The sequence below is a fragment of the Rhinichthys klamathensis genome, unplaced genomic scaffold, assembly GCF_029890125.1.
Source record: "Rhinichthys klamathensis goyatoka isolate OS25496 unplaced genomic scaffold, OSU_Roscu_1.1 h1tg000372l_1, whole genome shotgun sequence".
Lineage (NCBI taxonomy): Eukaryota > Metazoa > Chordata > Actinopteri > Cypriniformes > Leuciscidae > Rhinichthys > Rhinichthys klamathensis.
Genome location: NW_026606879.1, coordinates 1,829,037 through 1,840,528, shown reverse-complemented (window position 1 = coordinate 1,840,528; position 11,492 = coordinate 1,829,037).

The following is an 11,492-nucleotide window of genomic DNA, read 5'->3' as shown; positions in this document are numbered from 1 at the left end:
ACTGGTAGTGATGCCACCCCCACTCAAGGGCCCAACCCCCCAAGAAGAAACCCGAGAAGGAGCCGGCATCCCCCAAATAAGCTCTCACTCGAGACCCAAGTGGTGAATCCAGAGAGTGACCACCAAAAGATAGAAAGAGGGAAAAAGTTGTGGCTAAAGTCCAGAAATAAGAGGAGCAACAGGGCACACGTGGAGCCATACTGCATGTACCCTGACAATAGTTAGCTACCCACGCTTATTACACACATCATGTGCTATACATTCACTTACAACACATTTATTATTTTAATTGTCATAGATTAGACCACCTTGAGTTTTGGTTAATTAGATGGCTGAGACGCCATCAATTACAGAAGGGGCGGATGTAAGGCGGTGTATTGCCTTGTGCACAAAATGTCCCCATAACGCTATTATATTAAAACCGATTTAGGTGCCTTTAGCGCTGTTTGTGCCTCTTGAGATGCCGTAGCGTTGATACGTGAGTAGTGCGTCATTTTTTCCTCAGTTCATGTTGTTAACGTTATAGACACCGTGCTGTGGAATAAATGGTCAAGCCACGATCCCGAACCTCTCTGTGTCTGAGTCCCAGCTTTCTACCACCACCCACGAACATTCATAAACACAACGCAGAGCAGCAGCGGCGGTGCTAGAGGCCAGTGAGCGGGCGGAGAGAGAGAAAGAGGGTTACAGAAGAAAAAAGCCCTGTCACCCATAGACTTTAAGCGAGTTTTAGGAACAACCAGCATGCTCGATTGTGAGGAGCGCAATCTGCAAGAGGTTTGAATTTTTCTTTGTTAAATTTGCACACTGAATTTGGGTTGGAGCTTTTAATTTTGAACTCTCAAAGTGCACCAGATTGATGAATTTAACATTAAAATGCACAAAATTTTCTTAAACCCCATTAGCCTTGTAGCAGACCATTAGATTAATAATAATAGTAGTGGTGGTAGAAATTGTAATTTATCTACTACAAGTTACATGATCAGATAAAATGTATTTGTACAATGCAACTGGGGGGGAGGGGGCGCAAAACTCAATCTCGGCTAGGGCAACCAAAGGGCTAGAGCCGGCCCTGGCGTGACGTTCATGGTGTTTTCAACGTCTCACAAACAATTTGAGGACATGAATACATGAACATTTCCAGAGCTGCTCTAAGAGAACGCCTAATGAGCATTTTCATAATTTTATTTGAGAAAAACCATTGTCAAATACACTTTGAAACAGGTCTTCACTACAACCTGTCAAAATAAAAGTTCGGTTTTACTAGGAGAAATTCTGACAGAATATTGTAGGCATACAATAGAACGTACTTCTCAAAATAATAATAACAACAACAATAATACTTTTTATTTAAACATTATTTAAAGGAATATATTTTTTGTCCATGGTTTAATTTAGTAAATCTGTTTTTGCAGCGCTTCCCCAAAAAATAAAAGGACACAAGTTTAAATTTACATCGGATTACCACCGTTTTTGATAATATATTTGGATTAAATCATAAAAAGAAAATTTTCTGAATAAAATACATTTCATAGGACTATATTATTCTTAAACATTTGAATAAATTATTAATGTTAAAAATAAGTTGTTAATCTAATTCATTATCAATTATTGAATTTAATTGATTAGACATGTTTTATTGAAATTTTATTAAAAACAAACAAATGGTTTCAAGTTTGTTATAGTGAAAGCATTTGCTCAACAAAAAAACCCCCTGTTTTCATTCATTTAAATTTCATTTTAACTGATGATAATAATAATAACCATAATTGAATAATACCGTTTATTTATTTAATAATTGATTAATAAACCGTGGTATTTTCTGAGACCTTATCATACTGTGAAAATCTCATACCATTACAACCCTACACGGGAGAGTCCCCCACCCCACGCCCGCTGTTAAAAAAGTAACTCAGTAACTTTTACTCTGAGTAAATTTTAAATGAGCTACTTTTTACTTTTACTTGAGTAGATTTTTAGACCGGTAATTTTACTTGTACTTAAGTAAAATTTCATTGAAGTAGTAGTACTTTTACTTGAGTAGAATATTTTATTACTCTTTCCACCTCTGTCGCCACATTTGCGCGTGCAGTGGAAGAGTGCCCATTACGAGCACAGTATAACGTCTGACAGGACAGGAAAGTTCGTTTTTCTGAGGTGAGAGTCTTTTTATTTCGTAGCAAGCTACGAAAATAACGTTAGAATAATGACACTGACATATAGCCTGACAACATCTCATTCACATCTGACCATTAGGCACTCTTTGCTTGGACTGCGTCTGACAGAAGCTTTCACGAATGTGTTTCCAAATAAGTTTTGCATCAGAAAAAAACATTTAGAATTCTTTTTTTTTTTTTGCTGATGTTATTTCTTTGACTACACACTCCGTGATCCACTCAGAACAGTCTTGCGATCGACCCACTTTTGGGTCTCAACCCACCAGTTGAGAAACACTGTGTTAGGCTGATCCTATGAACACTATAGCCTGACTGTTATCAATAATAGTGTACTTCAATGTTATGATGAAATAGCCTATTTGTATGAAATGTTATAGAATGTATTTGTTGTGGTTTCCAGGGTACATACATACATCCATACATGCATATATAACACAAGTGAATAGAAAGAACATTTAAAGGGAAAATTTATATAAAAATAAAAAGTAATATACATCTAAACCAGAAGAATTAGATGTGTGCATTATGTACAGTACATATAAATAAAAATATGTATTTACATTGTAAGGATTTATTTATTGCCTAACTTTCAGGTGGCATAAACACCATGAGAGTATTGAATCATTAATTCTAAAAACAGGTTGTGATTGGTGTGCTAGCTAATAAAGGTGGTGATAGCCTGGGGACAGAAGATGCCTAGATGCTGTAGTGCACAGAGATCTGTAACATCTGCCTTAGGGCAGAGGTGCAAACAGGCTGTGGCCTGGGTGAGAGGGATCTGTGATGATGTTACCTGCCTGATTCTTCACTCTGGAGATATACAAGTCCTGACAATTAGACAATGTGAGTGTCCCACTTCAGGTCCTGAGAGATGGTGGAGTCCAGGAACCTGGATGACTGCTGCCACAGTGCTGTCCATGATGGTGTGTGGGGGAGTGCTGTTTCTCCTAAAGTCCACAATCATCTCCACTATTTTGAGTGTGTACTGCACCAGACAGCCAGTTGTCCAACTACCTGTCTGTATGCAGACTTGTCACAGTTGTGGATGAGCCAGTGGGGAGAGAGCACACCCCTGAGGAGCACCAGTGCTGATGGTGCAGGTGTTGGATGTGAATTTTCCCAGCCTCACTATCTGCTGCCTGTCTGTCAGAAAGTTTATGATCCACTGATGGATGGAGGTGGGTACAGAGAGCTGGGCTAGTTTAGTCAGGGTGGATATCTGAGATGATGGTGTTGAAAGCCGAGCTCTACAAACAGGATACTTGCATAAGTCCCTGATTTGTCCAGATGTTGCAGGATGTAGTGCAGTCCCATGTGAACAACATCATCCATAAACCTGTTTGCCTGATAAACAAACTGAACAGGGTCTAGCAAGGAGCCAGTAATGTCTTTCAGGTGGCCAATACTAGTCTCTCAAATAATTTCATAACCACAGGCTTGTGATTTTGGGTTTCTCGGGTACAGAGATGACTGTGGAGCGTTTGAAGCAGGAGGGGACTTCGCACAGCTCTAGTGATCTGTTGAAGATAAGTGTGAAGATGGATGACAGTTGGTCAGCACAGGCTTTTAGACAGGCTGGTGAGTCACTATTGGCTTTCCTTATCTTCTGTTTCCTGAAGACCCGCATACATCCTCCTCACAGATCTTAAGTGCAGGCTGAGATTCAATAGGGGAGGGAGGGGGTAGGGGTGTTAATGGTTGTGTGGAGAGACGGTCAGAGCGGGTGTAGGGTGTGAGACTGGGATTTTCAAACCTGCAGTAAAAAAACGTTCAGGTCTTCGGCCAGTTGTTGATTCGCCACAGTGCTGGGGTATGGTGTCTTGTAGCTGGTGATTGCTTTCAGGCCTTTCCACACAGATGCAGGGTTGTTGGCTGAAAACAGTTTTTTCAGCTTTTCAGAGTAGCTTCTCTTAGCAACTGTTATCTTATTTGTCAGTGTATTTGGTCTGTTTGTACAAGGATTTATCCCCACTTCTGTAGCCATCCTCTTTGGCCTGCAAAGCTGTTTGAGTTTTGCAGTGAACCATGGTTTGTCATTGTGTCACAGGTCGGGGGGGCCAAGCCAGACTGCGCCCACCCCTCAAACCCAGGACCACCTCGAGGAGCGTACCAGAGACCAGGCAGACAAGAAGAATTTCTAAAAGTAACAATCTTTATTGAATAAAAGCAAAAATTAAAAGTCTTAATGCGGGCTTCGTCTCTCTTTCCAGGGAGGAGGAGGCCGAGGGGTTCACTGCGAGGGCCCGGGTTACTGGCAGGCACAGAGGAAGAAGGAGTCGAACACCCGTCCGGCGTGCAGGTAAGTAACGTGGTAAGTAGACTCTTTTCGGCGTAATACAGGCGGGCAGCGACCCGGGCAGACCAGGGCCGGGGCCACGGGCCAGGAGGGGACTCTCTCCACAGGACAGGTGGGTAGCAGGTAAGTTTTTCCCAAGCGTCAGCTATTCGGTAGATGACTGGCACAGGGGGCGATGGAGTCCAGGAGGGGGACTCGCTGCCGGCCAGGTAGGTAGTCGGGCAGGCAGATCTCCTCCGTGTAGGGTGCTCTCCTCCGTGGCGTCACTGAGCAGCAGGTGTGAGGTCCTCCGGGTGCCTTTCCGCCCTTGACGGCTCCAGCCAGAGACAAGGGTCCCCTCTAATCCAAGATAGAGACAAGTTTGCAGGTTCAATTCTATTTCGGTGAAGTAAGGACTTACGGCTGGAGCGGGTGGTTTTGAACAAGCAGCGTTGCTGCTGGGATGTGTCTCTCCTCTGAACAGGCAGCACACAAGAGGCCGAGGCAGACGAATCTTCTATTTAAATGGACAAAGCCTTTGATACAAGAACGAACATGATCCTTTCGTATAATGGAGAATTGGCTTATGGCTGGACTGGGTTGCTCCACACAGGCACTAGGGCTGGGATGTGTCTCTCCTCCGACCAGGCAGCACCCAAGAAGGCAGTGGTTGCTCCACACAGGGACTAGGGCTGGGATGTGTCTCTCCTCCGACCAGGCAGCACCCAAGAAGGCAGTGGCAGGAGAATCTTAAATAGACAGAGCATTTGATACAAGAACAAACATGATCCTTTCGTATAATGGAGACTCAGGCTTACGGCTGGGCTGGGTGGTTCCCACGCCAACACTAAGGCGGGGGTGTGTCTCTCCTCCGAACAGGCAGCACACACGAAGGCGGTGGCAGAGGAACGTTCTATTTAGATAGACAAGACAAGTTAAACAGGACAATCACACTCCTCTCTCATATCACAGGACCTGGTGGCCGAAATGGAACATACACATTCAACCTGAGGGCTTTGCTCCGCAAACACTGGGCGAGGACGTGAACTGGAGAGTACTGGCGGTTAAATAAACGTGTACATCCACACACTGCAACTTCACGTCAAGTCCAATACTGTGTGACACTTCAATTCAGGCACCGCAATCCACTCTCAAATCTTCATGCAATAAGGCCAGCACTCACCCACTGTTCAATCCCTCCACTGTTGCGCTGGATCAACACTCAGAAGCTGAAGAGATGCAGAGGACTTCACACCGCATGGAACACAGCGTCTTCAACACTCTTTCACACTCAGAAGAAGATATCAGGGTTTCACGGATGAATCAGTTCACACTCTTGGTGGTAATTATATTTGTGGTCAATACACTTCACAATTCCTCATTCAGTTCAATACACGGCATACATTCACACGGATCCGGTGTTTCATTACTTATCTTTCTCTCTCGAGTGATGACATTCTCCAATCTTGACTCAATCTCCAAAATACCCTCACTTCACATCCAATTCACGTTCCAGCTTGTACTCCCACAATCACCGTTGCACCCCTTTCCAGTCAGATCCTCACAGCCGCTCCAAAGATCCCAGCAAATCCAAGCCACTGCCAAAAGAACCAAATCACAAATTCCCACACCAAACGCCCGCACCTGGTACCGCTTAGCTAATCAGCTGCCACTGTCATGGCAACTGACAACAAGCAAACCAGCACGGTGTGTCAGTGAAATCGTCCCGGGGGGGAAACACACTCCTAGCGGAAATTGGTTCCGCTGGGTTTGTCACCTTGTGACAATTGTTATATGTTAAATAAGTCCTAGTGGGAACACGCATGTCACTACAAACAGGCTTGTAGTGCCCTCTTTATTTCGTTGGTCCATCTCTTTACAGTCCTTACTACAGACTTAGCATATTTAAGTTTCATCCTGTAGGCTGGGAGAAGATGAACCAAACAGTGATCAGTGAGTCCCAAATCTGCCCAGGGGATAGAGTGATACACATCCTTTTAAAACAAAGGAGAAATGGTCCAGTATGTTACTGTCCCTGGTGGGGCATGTGATGAGCTGTCTGTTTTAAGTCAGTTTGCAGGTGGGATTATCTTTATTAAAATCACAGAGAATGATAATAAAAGTGTCCGGGTATTGTGATCAGATCAGCCTGTGATCAGATCAGCCAGTTGTTGCAGCGCTGCACTCAAACACGCTAGTGGAGGAATGTAACACTCAGCAGAATAAATGAGAAAACTTCCATAGTGAATAAATAGGCTTACAGTTAATGAAGAGAGCTTACAAGTTAGGGCAGTACATCTTCTTTAACGCTGTCACATCTGTATAGCAGAATTTGTTGATGTAAGAACATAATCCACCACCTCTGGTTTTTCCCCAACAACTCGACAACACAAACTGCTCTGAATAGCTGGAAGCCCATTAGATAAAATGCGCTGTCTGGAATGGCTTCATTCAACCAGGTTTCCTTGAAGCAAAGAGTAGCAGAGTTTGAGAATTCCTTGTTTGTGTAGGTGAGAAGTAATTTTTCATTTGTTTTGTTTGCAAGGGAGCGGAGATTTGCCAGATGAATTCTCGGCAGTGGGGTCCTAAACCCGCATTGTTGGAATTTCACCAGCGCACCAGCTCGCTTCCCTCATTTGCGTCCCTTGGTGCACTTGTACAGGATCGCTGCTCTTCTGACTAGAATGTCCAGTAAAAGTTTTTTTGGTGTGCTATGTCTGATGTCCAGGAGTTTGTCCCTAATAAAACTAATCAGAATTGCATCGGATTGCCCCTGGAAATAATCAGATGCCATCAAATACAACAGCATACTACTCCGTGATGAATTTATCCTCTTTAAGTACTTTCACTGCGAGAACTAGCTTGATTAAATCCAGGTCTACATGCTTTTAGAACGGACACGCAGACAGTTGTCTGAACTTACACCATGTATCCGGCAAGTTAGATGATTCCCAATTCATGTTCAGTGATGGTATTCCTGCAAAAGCCATTTTCTACTGACACCATGTGTTGTACACAAGTGCACTCTTTACTCAGATGCATGCAGAATGATAAGTGATGAAAAGTGGAGTTTTTTGAAGGGACAAGTGAAAGATAATTTTACATGCCTGATTAGACAAGTAGCGTCAAAAAAAACAAAACAAAAAAAAACTAGGGAATCATAAATGCGAGAATGATTCTGATTGTATTACATTTAGTGTAAGTGGTGATTGATAGTGGATAATATATAATGTATGATGTACTGATGGTAACAAGGTTGCGCTGTTGAGGCTCGCGCAGCCTTTCGAGGATAAATCTAAGGATAAATCTAAACAAAAGAGCACAGCACACACAAAGATGCTCAGTTAACAAACTGCGGTAAAAGCTCTGAGTTGTGGCGTTTGGAAAAATGTGGAGTTTTTATATTTATAACATATGACAGGTAAGTCACATCACATGACCAAGAGTGCTGTTTTCCTGAATACCATCACGATTGAAAAAGTGACACTGATTCCATACAACAGTTCAATAAATAAGTAGTTAATATTAATGTCAAGCAATACTGACTGCTTTGTTCTATTTCAGGAGCGAAAATAGTTTCAAACAACGATCAAAGCAGAACCATTGCGCATCTCATAGCAACATAATAACATACTAAACACTCATAGCGTTTTGAACGAATCGGTTGAGTCAAAGATTCAATGACCCATTCATAAACAACTGCAATCTACTGGTGGTTTAGTTTCATGTTTAAAAGTCAAATAATTTCCCCCCAAACATTTCTTTTTTTTATATAAAAAAATATTGAAAACAAACTCATAACATTATTTAATGAGCCCTGCAGTAGTATATACACAGCAGCATTGGAGGACAAAATGGTCAGCATTTGACAAATAACTATTCCAGTTCTATTGAACAGTTCTGTAAAAAAAAAAAAAAAAAATCACATCTCTGTACCATATTATTGATGATGCAGTAACTCTCTTCATTATTTTTCCTACATGATTAAGTCTGATCAGAGCGGTATAAAAATCAGTCTGGCATGTTGGGACTCTTGAGAGCGGTAGTGTCTGTAGACTTGTTGTCAAATGACGACAGAAGAACACGGAGTATAGGAAACGGAAACCCTCCAGACCTGTGACTCCATTTTTGTTTTTCACTCAGGTGAGTTATGTCGCTGTCTTTGTTTGCAGTAGACCTATGAAGGGGTCTGTATGTAATGCTTTGACTTGACGGGGATAGTTGCCTCAGGCAGTGCAACACATCTCCTTCGCATAGAGTTGTTCAGGTTGTTGATTGTGGCCTGTGGAATGTTGGTCCACTCCTCTTCAATGGCTGTGCGAAGTTGCTGGATATTGGCAGAGCCTGGAACACGCTGTCGTATATGCCGATCCAGAGCATCCCAAACATGCTCAATGGCCATGCAAGAACTGGGATGTTTTCAGCTTCCAGGAATTGTGTACAGATCCTTGCGGCCATGGCGGAAATGTCCCTTCGGGCGGCCATGGTGGAGACCTCCCTTCGGGTGGAGACTTTCCTTCAGGTGGCCATGGCGGAGACGCCCCTTCGGGCGACCTTGGCGAAGACTTGCCTTTAGGCGGCCATGGCGGAGACGTCCCTTTGGGCGGCCATGGCGGAGACGTCCCTTTGGGCGACCTTGGCGAAGACTTGCCTTTGGGCGGCCATGGCGGAGACGTCCCTTTGGGCGGCCATGGCGGAGACGTCCCTTTGGGCAGCCATGGCGGAGACGTCCCTTTGGGCAGCCATGGCGGAGACGTCCCTTTGGGTGGCTATGGTGGAGATGGTCTGGCCACCCAAATGGCCAGCATCGGCGGGCATGACGTGAACAGTCTCTGGCTCGGCAGGACTGACATGAATTTCAGGCTCGGCTGGACTGACGTGAAGAAGCTCAGGCTCGGCGGGGCTGACGTGGAGCTCAGGCTCGGCAGGGCTGACATGGAGCTCAGGGTCTGTAGACATGAAATGAAGTCTGTAGACATGAAATGAAGAAGCTTAGGCTCAGCAGATATGAAGTGAAGAGGCTCTGGCTCTTGAACGAGGACAGGAACTGAAGATTCATGAGGGGCGATCTCGGCAGGAGAAGATACTGGACGGGTGGTCTCAGCGGGATAAGATACTGGACAGTTGGTCTCAGTGGTCCCAACTGATTTGAAGGTCCGTTCTTCTGTCCATTTTGTGGTCGGTTATTCTGTAACGCTTAGGTTCTCAAATGAAGAAGATGATCAAGTAGATGAAAATAATAAGAGGATTTATTCCAAAACAAGATAATAAATCAACAAGCAAAACAATGTGTATAAGACACAAACAATAACCGACACTGAACACTGACATGAGAGGAACTTAAGTACACAGGGGAATAATGATACCAACAGCTGAAGACGGTGAGTGGTGATGATGATTGCTGGCAGGTGCGGGTAATGGTGAAGGGGGTGCAGGTGTGGGCCAAGGAGGATGTTGGGAACTATAGTGCAGACGGGGACTAACACATGACAGTGACGATGACAGTGAAAGAGACATTGACGAAGACAACTTGGTGGTGACTGTGACAGTGGCATTGTGCTGTGTGTTAAAACTGCACATTTTAGAGTAGAATTTTATGATGGCCAGCCTAAGGCACACCTGTGCAATAATCATGCTGTCTAATCAGCATCTTGATATGCTACACCTGTGAGGTGGATGGATTATCTCGACAAAGGAGAAGTGCTCACTAACACAGATTTAGAGAGATTTGTGAACAATATTTGAGAGAAATAGGCCTTTTGTGTACATAGAAAAAGTATTAGATCTTTGAGTTCAGCTCTTGAAAAATGGGGGCAAAAACAAAAGTGTTGCGCTATCTTACCAGTTATTTTGAATTCCTTAATTTAAAGCATGGCTCATGTTTAGGACAAATTGGATTATGCACATTCCCAGCAGCAGTTGACTATGTGTCCTGTGTGTTTTTCAGATGCGCTCACATCAAACTACTGTATATCGACATAAATACCATGTATATCGACATAAATGCCCGCCGATGCTGCATACCAAACCATGATCACAGGAGGGGTGGGATGTTGGTCAGCCAGCAAATAACCCACCCAAACAAGCAGTGGAGAGGCTTTGGCAGGTTCTCTCAGGTGAAAAGAAAGGGAGACAGCGCTCCTCGAGTGAATGACAGGCGCTCTATGGATAGTAACCATGGCAACGGCTTCTGTGCGCTACGCAGCTGTAGCCTTTTTAACTTAAATTAAAATTATACATAACTTTACCTGATAGGCCTGCGTTTAGTTTAGCTGGGATGCTCTGCCATGTGAATTCCCTCCTGTTGATGTCCTGATAACTATTTAGATTCAGGAAACTCACAAACAGCGAGCTGAGGATCAGTCTCTCTTCCAATGATTTGTGCTGCGCGTCGTGTACAAAAAGTTAGACAATTCAACTTCGGCAACGCGCGGGCGCGTGCGTGAGGCGAGCATGACCGCAACAATTTCACAGGAACGCAACCGCTTGTCGCTGCACCTGTGCTCGACCACTTCACCTCACTCTAGGCTGATTTATACTTCTGCGTCGGACCTACGCCGGAGCCTCTACGCTATAGACTACGCGTTGGTTTTCATTTATATATCTGCGTCGTTGTCCACGTTGCCGCGCAATTACACATGCAGAGGGAGAGTGTGAAACCCGGGGAGCGGTTCTAGCAATCACAGCGCTTGCGGTACGCGTAGAATTGACGTTACATTTTTGGAGAGATGCACGTCAGGGTACGCACGCTACACAGCTACGGCGTGAGTTCGATGCAGAAGTATAAATTGGGCTTTACCTCTGTTTAATGTAATCTTACGTGGGAAACCATGGCATGCCATAACCAAACCTAAGCTGCTATCAGAGAAGTAACGTTGGTCGACTTATATCTGTAGTAGTGATCATGACCCTTTGACTACATAGACTGTTTCTGCTGCTCCCTGATACAAGATACCTGTTCAGAAAAAAAAGAAAAAAAAAGAAAACTGGACTCGTTTTAACAAGCTAGATAAAAGGTAAAGCCCTGGCAGTGGCAAATA